General features: G+C 44.5%; 1 long non-coding RNA gene across 3 annotated transcripts in view; it reads left to right on the forward strand.

The window, feature by feature from the left end:
* Window positions 1-7,193, forward strand: part of LOC310667930 — a 30,721-nt gene extending 23,528 nt beyond the window's left edge. For 2 of the 3 annotated variants that reach the window (XR_014506434.1, XR_014506438.1), the window contains exon 3: window positions 573-730. This is a non-coding gene — a long non-coding RNA (uncharacterized lncRNA). Of the gene's footprint in view, window positions 1-572; window positions 731-7,102 lie in introns of those variants that run through there. The other variant, XR_014506435.1, reaches the window with a different exon arrangement.
* Window positions 7,194-9,438: the final 2,245 nt, after the last annotated feature.

Here is a 9,438-nt window from a genome sequence, read left to right on the forward strand (position 1 = left end):
ATAATAGCACTTCATAGCAGCCAGCAGTGCTCCAACAGAGATCTGGCCAAATCACATATGCGATAGTAATGAAAGGACTTGGGAGTTTCTCCATCACACACTTGGACCAGCCTCAGACTGCTGGAGGGAGGTTTTGCGACGGCAACCAGGGATAGGATTACACTTGCAGAACACAAGCTGTGTTCACAAGTTATTTCATAGGAGGCTCAGTGGTCTCTCTGCATTATTTCACCAAAGAACCCTCGCTCTCTAAATTTAATTAAGACTGGCATTCTGCATCGCTGTTTTCATTTAACAAAGAGCTGCCAACAAAAGACCATTGTGCAAAGAATGAGCATGAAATGATTTTGCTATCGAATCTCTCCTTTATTAGGTAAATAACAGAATGTGGTGAACTGACTCTCTTTCCAATTTCTTACTGGGGTGATTAGAAATCAAAGCATAAGCCTTAGGGGCCACAGCTTCACTGGAAATGTATTTGTTTTTAATCATTAAGTATTATGATCAGTAGTTGTTATTTATTTGTTTGTTTATTGTTGTGTAGATTTATATCCTCCCTTTTTTCTTCATAGAGCAAAAGGGATTGTGAATGGAGTTCGCAGCTGGTCTCTCATCCAGGCACTGACCTGATCCAGACCCACTGAGTTTTCAGCAAGGTGACTGCTTTCTGTGCCCATTGGGCATGATCGAGGACCTCCATACAGCTCTGCCCTGCAGTTTTGCAGTCTCATTGTATGGAAGAGTGCTGTCTTCGGGCTAGCAAAGGGGAAGAGAAACCTTGGCTCATAGTACAGACATCTGTGTGTCAGAGTCAGTATTCCCTTCAGTGTGGTGTAGTGGTTAAGAGCGGATGAGACTCCTTAAAGGAAGTGAAAGGCGGGATATCAAATCCAAACTCCTCCTCCTCTTCTTCTTCTTCTTCTTCTTCTGAGAGCCAGTGTGGTGTAGTGGTTAAGAGCACTGGACTCGTAATCTGGTGAACCGGGTTCGATTCCCCGCTCCTCTACCTGCAGCTGCTGGGTGACCTTGGGCCAGTCACACTTCTCTGAAGTCTCTCAGCCCCACTTACCTCACAGAGTGTTTGTTGTGGGGGAGGAAGGGAAAGGAGAATGTTAGCCGCTTTCAGACTCCTTCAGGTAGTGATAAAGCGGGATATCAAATCCAAACTCTTCTTCTTCTTCTTCTGGGGGTGGCGGAACAAACCCCTCTGCTGATCTTAACACTGAAAAAGACCTTTAAGGATGGTAGTGATCTTTCAGATTTTTGGGGCCCAAGTCATTTAAGACTTTCAACACCAATGCATTTTGCTTCGTTGGGGCCACCTGTCCATTTCTGTCATAGCAAACTAGTTGTGAATAGGCTTGACTATTCAGAATGAGGGCAGGGTCATGTATTTGGCAAAAATATATCTTTCTTGTGGTGGGATGGGAAGTGGAACCAAATGAACAAGTTTTTGGGGGGGAGTGTGAGGAAATTTTTGGAGAAAATTCCAGCTCCCGTCCCTCAGCCTTCCTTTCTCATACTTAAAAAGTTCACTGAGCACGGATCTAGAACAAAACCTGACCGTCAGCTGACTTGAGTGAAGTCGTTCCTCTAAAATAAATTGAGAATATTGGCATGTAGACTGCATAAGCAACAACAGGCTAGACTTGTGGCTTCTATTAAATTAGACAACAGGCAGGCAGGCAGCCACAGAGTCAGACGACATTAACAAAAGCTTTTGCTGAATACGACACAACTGTCTATGCCTGAACCTGACCCATCACAGAGACACAGAACGATCTGGCAAGGCTCTGAATTGCTGTTACAGAGCCACACACAACGCATGCAAAACGTCAAACAAAATTGCACCTCAGGTAGAGTCAAATTACCGTAAAAAAGCTGGAAAATAACACCTTGTCAGGCATAGAGGGGTTTCCTTTGAAATGCTAGTATTTGTTGTTGTCAGTGTGGGTCCTTAGGCAGCCACTGAGTGTGAACCAAGGAGGAGGGGTGGGCAAGTCCAACAATTTCAGTTTCTTATTTTCCCATCTCAAGTTTACATTTCGACATCAGTCTGCAATATTGTTTTCAAGTCCTCATGAAATTTCATAAGCATTTTAGTGCAAAATTCTAATATGCACAGGTTTGTTGAAATGATGGTAGTGAAAATGCAGCTAAGAAGCTGAAATCATTTATATGATTGACATCCTTCTTTGGAAATTATACCAATGTCCAGAGTGAACATTCATAAACTTTACTTGAAGAAACTTGTAGTTATAGAATAATTAAAACGTAATATTTACAGTCACATGCTTCACCAAGCATGAGTTTAGTCTCTTCTTCTAACTTCCAAACAACTGTATTTTCCTTTCTTTCCGGAGCTCAGCCCTCAGCCTTCCGTATCTCAGTTAGGCCATGCCTTGCAGCTCCTATGAGAGATTTCCACTTTTACCGTCACCTGCAGCTTTGCTCTCTTTTTTTCAAGCAGAGGAGAAGCCCTCCAACACTCTATTCAACTTAGCAGTGTTCACAGTGGATTCTAAGACACAGTCATCTGGCTTCACATAAATGGAGTCTCTCCTTCGCTAGATACCTCCCATGTAACCAGCATTAACCAATCACATGAGAATTGCTAGAGAACTCTCTAGAATTCAGTTACCAACCAATCAAATTTAAAAACATAGTGATGCATACAGTGGTACCTCGGGTTAAGTACTTAATTGGTTCCGGAGGTCCGTTCTTAACCTGAAACTGTTCTTAACCTGAAGCACCACTTTAGCTAATGGGGCCTCCTGCTGCTGCTGCGCTGCTGGAGCACAATTTCTGTTCTCATTCTGAAGCAAAGTACTTAACCTGAAGCAATATTTCTGGGTTAGCGGAGTCTGTAACCTGAAGCATATGTAACCTGAAGCGTATGTACCACTGTACAAGCATTTACAATGTGAGCAAATTAAATTGCTATGCTTAACAAGGTTAAGAATAAGTCCAATGGCAGCGCTTGGCCCCATGCCCAGGGCATATATTTCAGGCTTCTCTAAGGAGTAAATCCTACACAAATCCAGAGTGGAGTCCAAAGGCATTTGCATGGCACCCTGTATCACTCCTGTGGCCAGGCTGGTGACAAATATATAAAAGGATGTCACATAGAGGAGGGAGAAAGGTTGTTTTCTGCTGCTCCAGAGAAGCAGACACGGAGCAATGGATCCAAACTACAAGAAAGAAGATTCCACCTAAACATTAGGAAGAACTTCCTGACAGTAAGAGCTGTTCGACAGTGGAATTTGCTGCCAAGGAGTGTGGTGGAGTCTCCTTCTTTGGAGGTCTTTAAGCAGAGGCTTGACAACCATATGTCAGGAGTGCTCTGATGGTGTTTCCTGCTTGGCAGGGGGTTGGACTCGATGGCCCTTGTGGTCTCTTCCAACTCTATGATTATATGATTATATGAAATATATTTCTCTGCTTTTCTTTGGCCCACATCAGTGAGACCAAGAGGGGAGTCTTGTCTTCTGGGCAGCCCAGGACCTCCATGCACACTGCCCAGGCTTGTGCCCCAGAGAGAAGGCACACTCAATTGTCATGACAGATGGATACCAACAAGTGCAACGGTGCCCCTTCAGATGACAAAAATGCAGTTGTGATGGCCTGGGACTCGCGTTCGGACTCGGAACCAGAGGAGTCTCAGTCCGCACCGGTCCTTTGCCTCAGGTGGCATCTGAACCGGGTCTGGGGCCTGATTCTGAAGAGCCCCAGTCTGCACAGGTTCCCCTGCAACAAGCACCAGCTGGGCTGAGTCCGGGGCCTGAGCCTGCCCTGGCTCCAGATGCGGGATGACCTTGTTGCCTTCAGCCGGGCAATCACTTACAGCTGCTCTACCACCAGTTGGGTCAGGAGAGGCTGAGGTGGTCTAGTAACCCACCGACATCTCCCAAACTGCAGAGACTAAGGTCTGAGAGAAGGAGAGACCTGAGTACTCGCAGGAGGAGTGCTCGCCTTTGGGCGAGACAGGGAGGTGAGTCACCGGAGGATCAGGACTGGTCGTTACCCTGACAAAGATAAAAGGCTGTCGGGCCCCGCCCCAGGTTGTGGGAGCAACATTGCTGTTTGCTAGAACCTGCCTGAGACCCTGTGCCTGACCTTGCCTGGTTTCCTGCCTTGTGTACTGCCTTGGCCCTGTCGGACTGACTCCTCGCGGAACCCTTGGATTCGGGACCAGACCTGGACCGCGTTGCTCGGGTTAACAGCAGTAATTTTGGGGAAGCAATGCAGAACAACTGAAAAAAGCAGAATTATATGTGGACAGTCCAGTAAAATTCACCACTAATGCATTCTTGTTGTGTCAATGATACATTGCAGAATACACTTGCAAAAAAACCCCACCCTCCAGTCTGGAGAGGCCTTTCATCTCTCTCTCTCTCTCTCTCTCTCTCTCTCTCTCTCTCCATCATACTTCATCTTAATAATAATATCTTAGGTCTAGAGACTCATCTAGAAACATATTGCTTCGGTGAATCAAGATGCAAAAACATTTATCGCAGTCCTTGCAAATTGAATTAATACATTTGTTGATGCATAACAACTCAAGGTGGACTTACTTCTTAGCAGCAGCAGATGGACTCTGTCAGGAGGACACTTTCCATAATTTATTCAGTGAAACAAAACCCAATTCCCTTATTCCTTCCTGTCAACAGATGCTGACAAGGCATTCGGCAGAGTTGGACATACAGCCTTGGCCAACCTGGGGCCTCCCAGATGTTTTGGACAACAATTCCCGAAAGCCTCAGCCAGAAGATGCTGAGTTGTTGTCCAAAACATCTGGAGGAAACCAGATTGGCAGAGGCTGTTGCAGCACTCCATGTGGAATGCAGTGCTTAGATTTTAGTATGTTTTTTCTATCACCAGTCTTAAAGCAATCAATTATCAATGGGTGGACATCCCAAAGGTTTCTTTCAAATGGGGCAGTGCTTAAGGGTACGCAGTACTAGCACCTCCTTTTGTTAAAAAGTGTGGCACTTACTGTAACAACTTCATAATGAGTACAGTGGTACCTCGGGTTAAGAACTTAATTCGTTCCGGAGGTCCGTTCTTAAGCTGAAACTGTTCTTAACCTGAAGCACCACTTTAGCTAATGGGGCCTCCCTCTGCCACCGCACAATTTCTGTTCTCATCCTGAAGCAAAGTTCTTAACCCGAGGTACTATTTCTGGGTTAGCAGAGTCTGTAACCTGAAGCGTCTGTAACCTGAAGCTCTGTAACCTGAGGTGCCACTGTATCAGCAACTATTTTCCTTTTTTAAAAAAGCACTGAATAGGGGTACCCATTGGGGTTTTCCTCTTCTTGGCAGTTCTGTGCACCTTAAAAGCAGATGTTGTTTTGACCATGAGAGCTGACAGCCAACTGAAAATACATCCCACAAATTGCACTTTATGCTGATGATATGATTTTCTATTTATCTCATCTTGAAAGATCATTACCAGCAGTTGTGTTGGGACTTAATCAATATGGTGCAGTCTCTGGCCTCAAAATAAATCATTTCAAGTCAGAAAATATTGAATGTCACAACTCGGATTGAGACACAGGGATGTTTGCAACTACAATTTGCTTTTCAACAGACGGCAAAGCCATTGAGCTACCTATGCATTAACATAATCACTTCTGAATCCCAACTAGGCTAGAAGAATTATGATCCTTCGGGACTGTAAAGAAAGATTTAGCTGCTTGGTCAAATCGTCATTTAAACTGGTATTGTAAAACTGTTCACTAAGAATGACCACCAACATTTATCTTTTGGTTTTGGGTACTTATTGAAGGGTGGGGTTCCCTACATGTATAAATAAATGATTACTCTATTTAGTTTGCTGTTTGCAGTTCCCCTAAAGCAATTAGCAAAATGATATTGCAAGTTGGTGAGCTCTGTATGGGACAAACAACTTCCCAACATATCTAGGAAAAGTTTGATCTGTAAAGGTGGTCTCACCTTTTCTCTCTTGGCTTGTGCATATTTTATACTGGGAATACAGGACACAGGTGTCGCTGTGGTCTAAACCACTGAACCACTTGGGCTTGCCGATCAGAAGGTTGCAGTTTGAATCCCCGCAACAGGGTGAACTTCCGTTCCTCTGTCCCAGCTCCTGCCAACCTAGCAGTTTGAAAACACGCCAGTGCGAGTAGATAAATAGGTACTGCTGTGGCGGGAAGGGAAACTGGCTGCATTCTGTACCAGCTGGAGTTTCCAAAAAGGGTTTTTAAAGTATAACACATTTCAGTAATCTTGCCTGGATGTGAATGCAGCTTGTGTAAAGGAGACTAGGTCTGCTTTCTCCAAAAAGGGCTACTGCTAGAGAACCAGCCTAAGCTGGTCAAAGGCACTCCAAGTCGCCAGTGCCACCTGTACCTCCAACGATAGCACTGAGGCCAGGAGATAAAAGTAAGAAGATTTGCAGATTTACCAGCAGCAAGGCAGTTCTAGCAAACTTGAGGGAAAATGTAAAGGGTCATAGTTTTCAGTACTTGAAGGACTTCTGAGCCACAGCTTTCTTCAGAAGAATCAAAAGTTTGTCTCATCTAGTTTCCAAGCCCTTTATTCCACCTGACATGTTTGGTCCAGAACAAATCTGGTGCCATAAAGGGTCTTATCTCCAGAATTCACATCGTTCTGTTATGCCACAGCTTGGCACAAGCAATGACCTACATGCTTAAACAGGAGGTGTTTCTTCGTTTTGAGAGAATGGAAATGAGCAGATGGAAATCTGGAGGAAATGCAAATAAGAATTCGTTGTGTACACACTTTAAGGCTCGACAGATATTCCTTCACTTTCTGGTTATTTGAGATTATAAAGAGTGACGTATTTATTTTATTATTCGTATATTCAATTTATTTGCCACCCTTTCTCAGAAGGTCACAGGGGGTTCACAACAGAAAAATACTAAATAAGAACTCAAGTTACTTGGCTGAACGAAAGCAGTCCATTTAGCACTGTGGCCAGGGTGGGGCAAATGAGGCATCGCCCCCTCCCAAGTTGTTCTTTGTTCCCCCTGCCAGGATTCTTTTGGTGAAATTATATATATTTTACTTGTGACACGACAATGAATTGCAGCCTCCGCTTTTTCTTTCTTTTTTAAAGGCAGCTTGTTTTATGAACAGGAGCAGTTTACGAACCGGGCTCTGTGAAAAATTCAGTGAATAAGGCAAGGCGAGTATACGACAACAGCCTCATCTGGAAGAGCACCCAAAAAACTTGCTCAAGATTTTTTCTGAGGGTGAACTTTTCATGATATAGAAACACCATATACTTATTTGAGTGATCCTGGGGGAAAAAAGCCTGTACCATAAAATACCCTCCAACATTTCCCCGATGAAAATCGGGACATCTTATTCAATAAAATAGGGACATGGGTGGTGCTGTGGGTTAAGCCACAGAGCCTAGGGCTTGCTGATCAGAAGGTTGGCAGTTCAAATCCCCGCGACTTTGTGACATTGTTCGGTCCCTGCTCCTGCCAACCTAGTAGTTTGAAAGCACGTCAAGTGAAAGTAGATAAATAGGTACCGCTCTGGCGGGAAGGTAAACGGCATTTCCATGCGCTGCTCTGGTTCGCCAGAAGTGGCTTAGTCATGCTGGCCACATGACCCGGAAGCTGTACACCGGCTCCCTTGGCCAATAAAGCGAGATGAGCGCCGCAACCCCAGAGTCGGTCACAACTGGACCTAATGGTCAGAGGTCCCTTTACCTTTACTTATTCAATAAAATAAAATATAATAATAATAATAATAATAATAATAATAATAATAATACCCATCTGACTGGGTTGCCTCAGCCATTCTGGACAGCTTCCAACATATATAAAAACTTAATAAAACATTTAACATTTTAAAAGCTTCCTTTTATAGGACTGCCTTCAGATGTCTTCTGAAGGTTGTATAGTCACTTACTGAGTCCATTCCCATTATGCAATGGGATCTAAGAAATGGACCGGATGGAGACATGAACTCATCAGCTTTGACTTTTGCAAAGATGGCAAAAGGGGAGGGGAGGGAAAGGAAGGACTTGTTTCCTCCAATATGGTTTATTTCTTGGCGAATAATTTAAAAAAACATTCTGGCATATGACAGAGCTCAGGAATATGAAACATATTTACATACTAGGATGATCGTAATTTGTATGAGGTCACTTTTCTGGTTCATTCTGCTCCTTGAGTTCCTTGCTCTGCTTGCTATTTTCTTTTAAAGTGATGGGATGTTTGGAGTGCTGTAATGAAGAAATCCTGCCAGATTTCTGGGCTGTAGCTTATTATGGACACTTTCTGAATGCAAAACAGTTGATATACCCATAGCTGTCAACCGTCCCTTATTTGGCGGGCAAGTCTCTTATCCCAGTGCCGTGTCCCGCTGCTGTTCCTTATTGATGATGTCCCTTAAATTTCCCGGGTTTCAAAGGAAGCAGCTCCTCTCCCTGCCGGCCAGAGAGGAGAGAGGCTCCAACTGTGTTGCTTGGCTGCGTTGCTCACCCAATAAGGAGTTTAAGAACGACTGGGGGATGGAGCTTGCATGCTTTGTGCCGATCAAATTGGCCGCGTTGCCTGGAGACTCGCCTTTGCTCAGCGCTTCCCAGCGGAGAGGTGACGGTGCTTTTCCTTCTACATCCCCTTTGCCGGGTTGCTGCGCTGTGGGAACCACCGCTTGAGGCTTCGTTTGGCTGCTGGCTGGGCTTTCTGCCTTTGGCTTGGAGGGGCTCAGAAGTTGAACATACCTGTGCTTGGAAAATCCCTTATTTTGGCTACTGATCCCTTATTTTCAAGGCTGCTGGTCCCTTGTTTTCAAATCTGTAAGTTGACAGCTATGATATACCATAAGATATTGGATTGCCTCAATCCACTGATACTGCAAACATCTGTAACTTACAGAAAATCCTCTCTTGCAAGGTAGCCATCACCTTTTACAAAAGGGGTTCTGGCAGAGTGTGGTTTTTGGCATGGGAGGTGTCTTTTCAGGTGTGCTTCTAGGGGGCCAAAGGTACCTCGGCCTCCTCAATATTTGTTTTAAGGGGGCAAGGCCCGCATTTCAGGTAGCCCTGCACATATTGCACCTGCATGACGGTCCCCACAATCTTGCGGACAACCCGGCACCTCTGAATCTTTTCATATGGCTGCTGCGGGATTTGCCTGGTACATTCTATTAGGGCTTTAAAAAATAACAAATGGCTAAAATCTCAGCAAAAATAAAATCAAAGAAAAGGATGACTTCAATGTACAGTGGATGCTCGGGTTGTGAACGTGATCCATGTGGGAGGCAACAGTTTGGCACCATTAAATTGTGACCCCGCAGCTCAAGGATTTTTTCAGAAAAATGTTTTTCCGCAAGTGAAGTTCTCCAATTGACTCAAAAATGGTGCCAAACGGTTGCAAATTCTCCCCCGAAAGGTTTGGTGGTGGAAACAGAAGGCTTTTTATCATATGCCAAGAA

This window comes from Podarcis tiliguerta, assembly GCF_965153285.1.
Source record: "Podarcis tiliguerta genome assembly, chromosome: 17".
In the NCBI taxonomy this organism is placed as follows: Eukaryota; Metazoa; Chordata; class Lepidosauria; order Squamata; family Lacertidae; genus Podarcis; species Podarcis tiliguerta.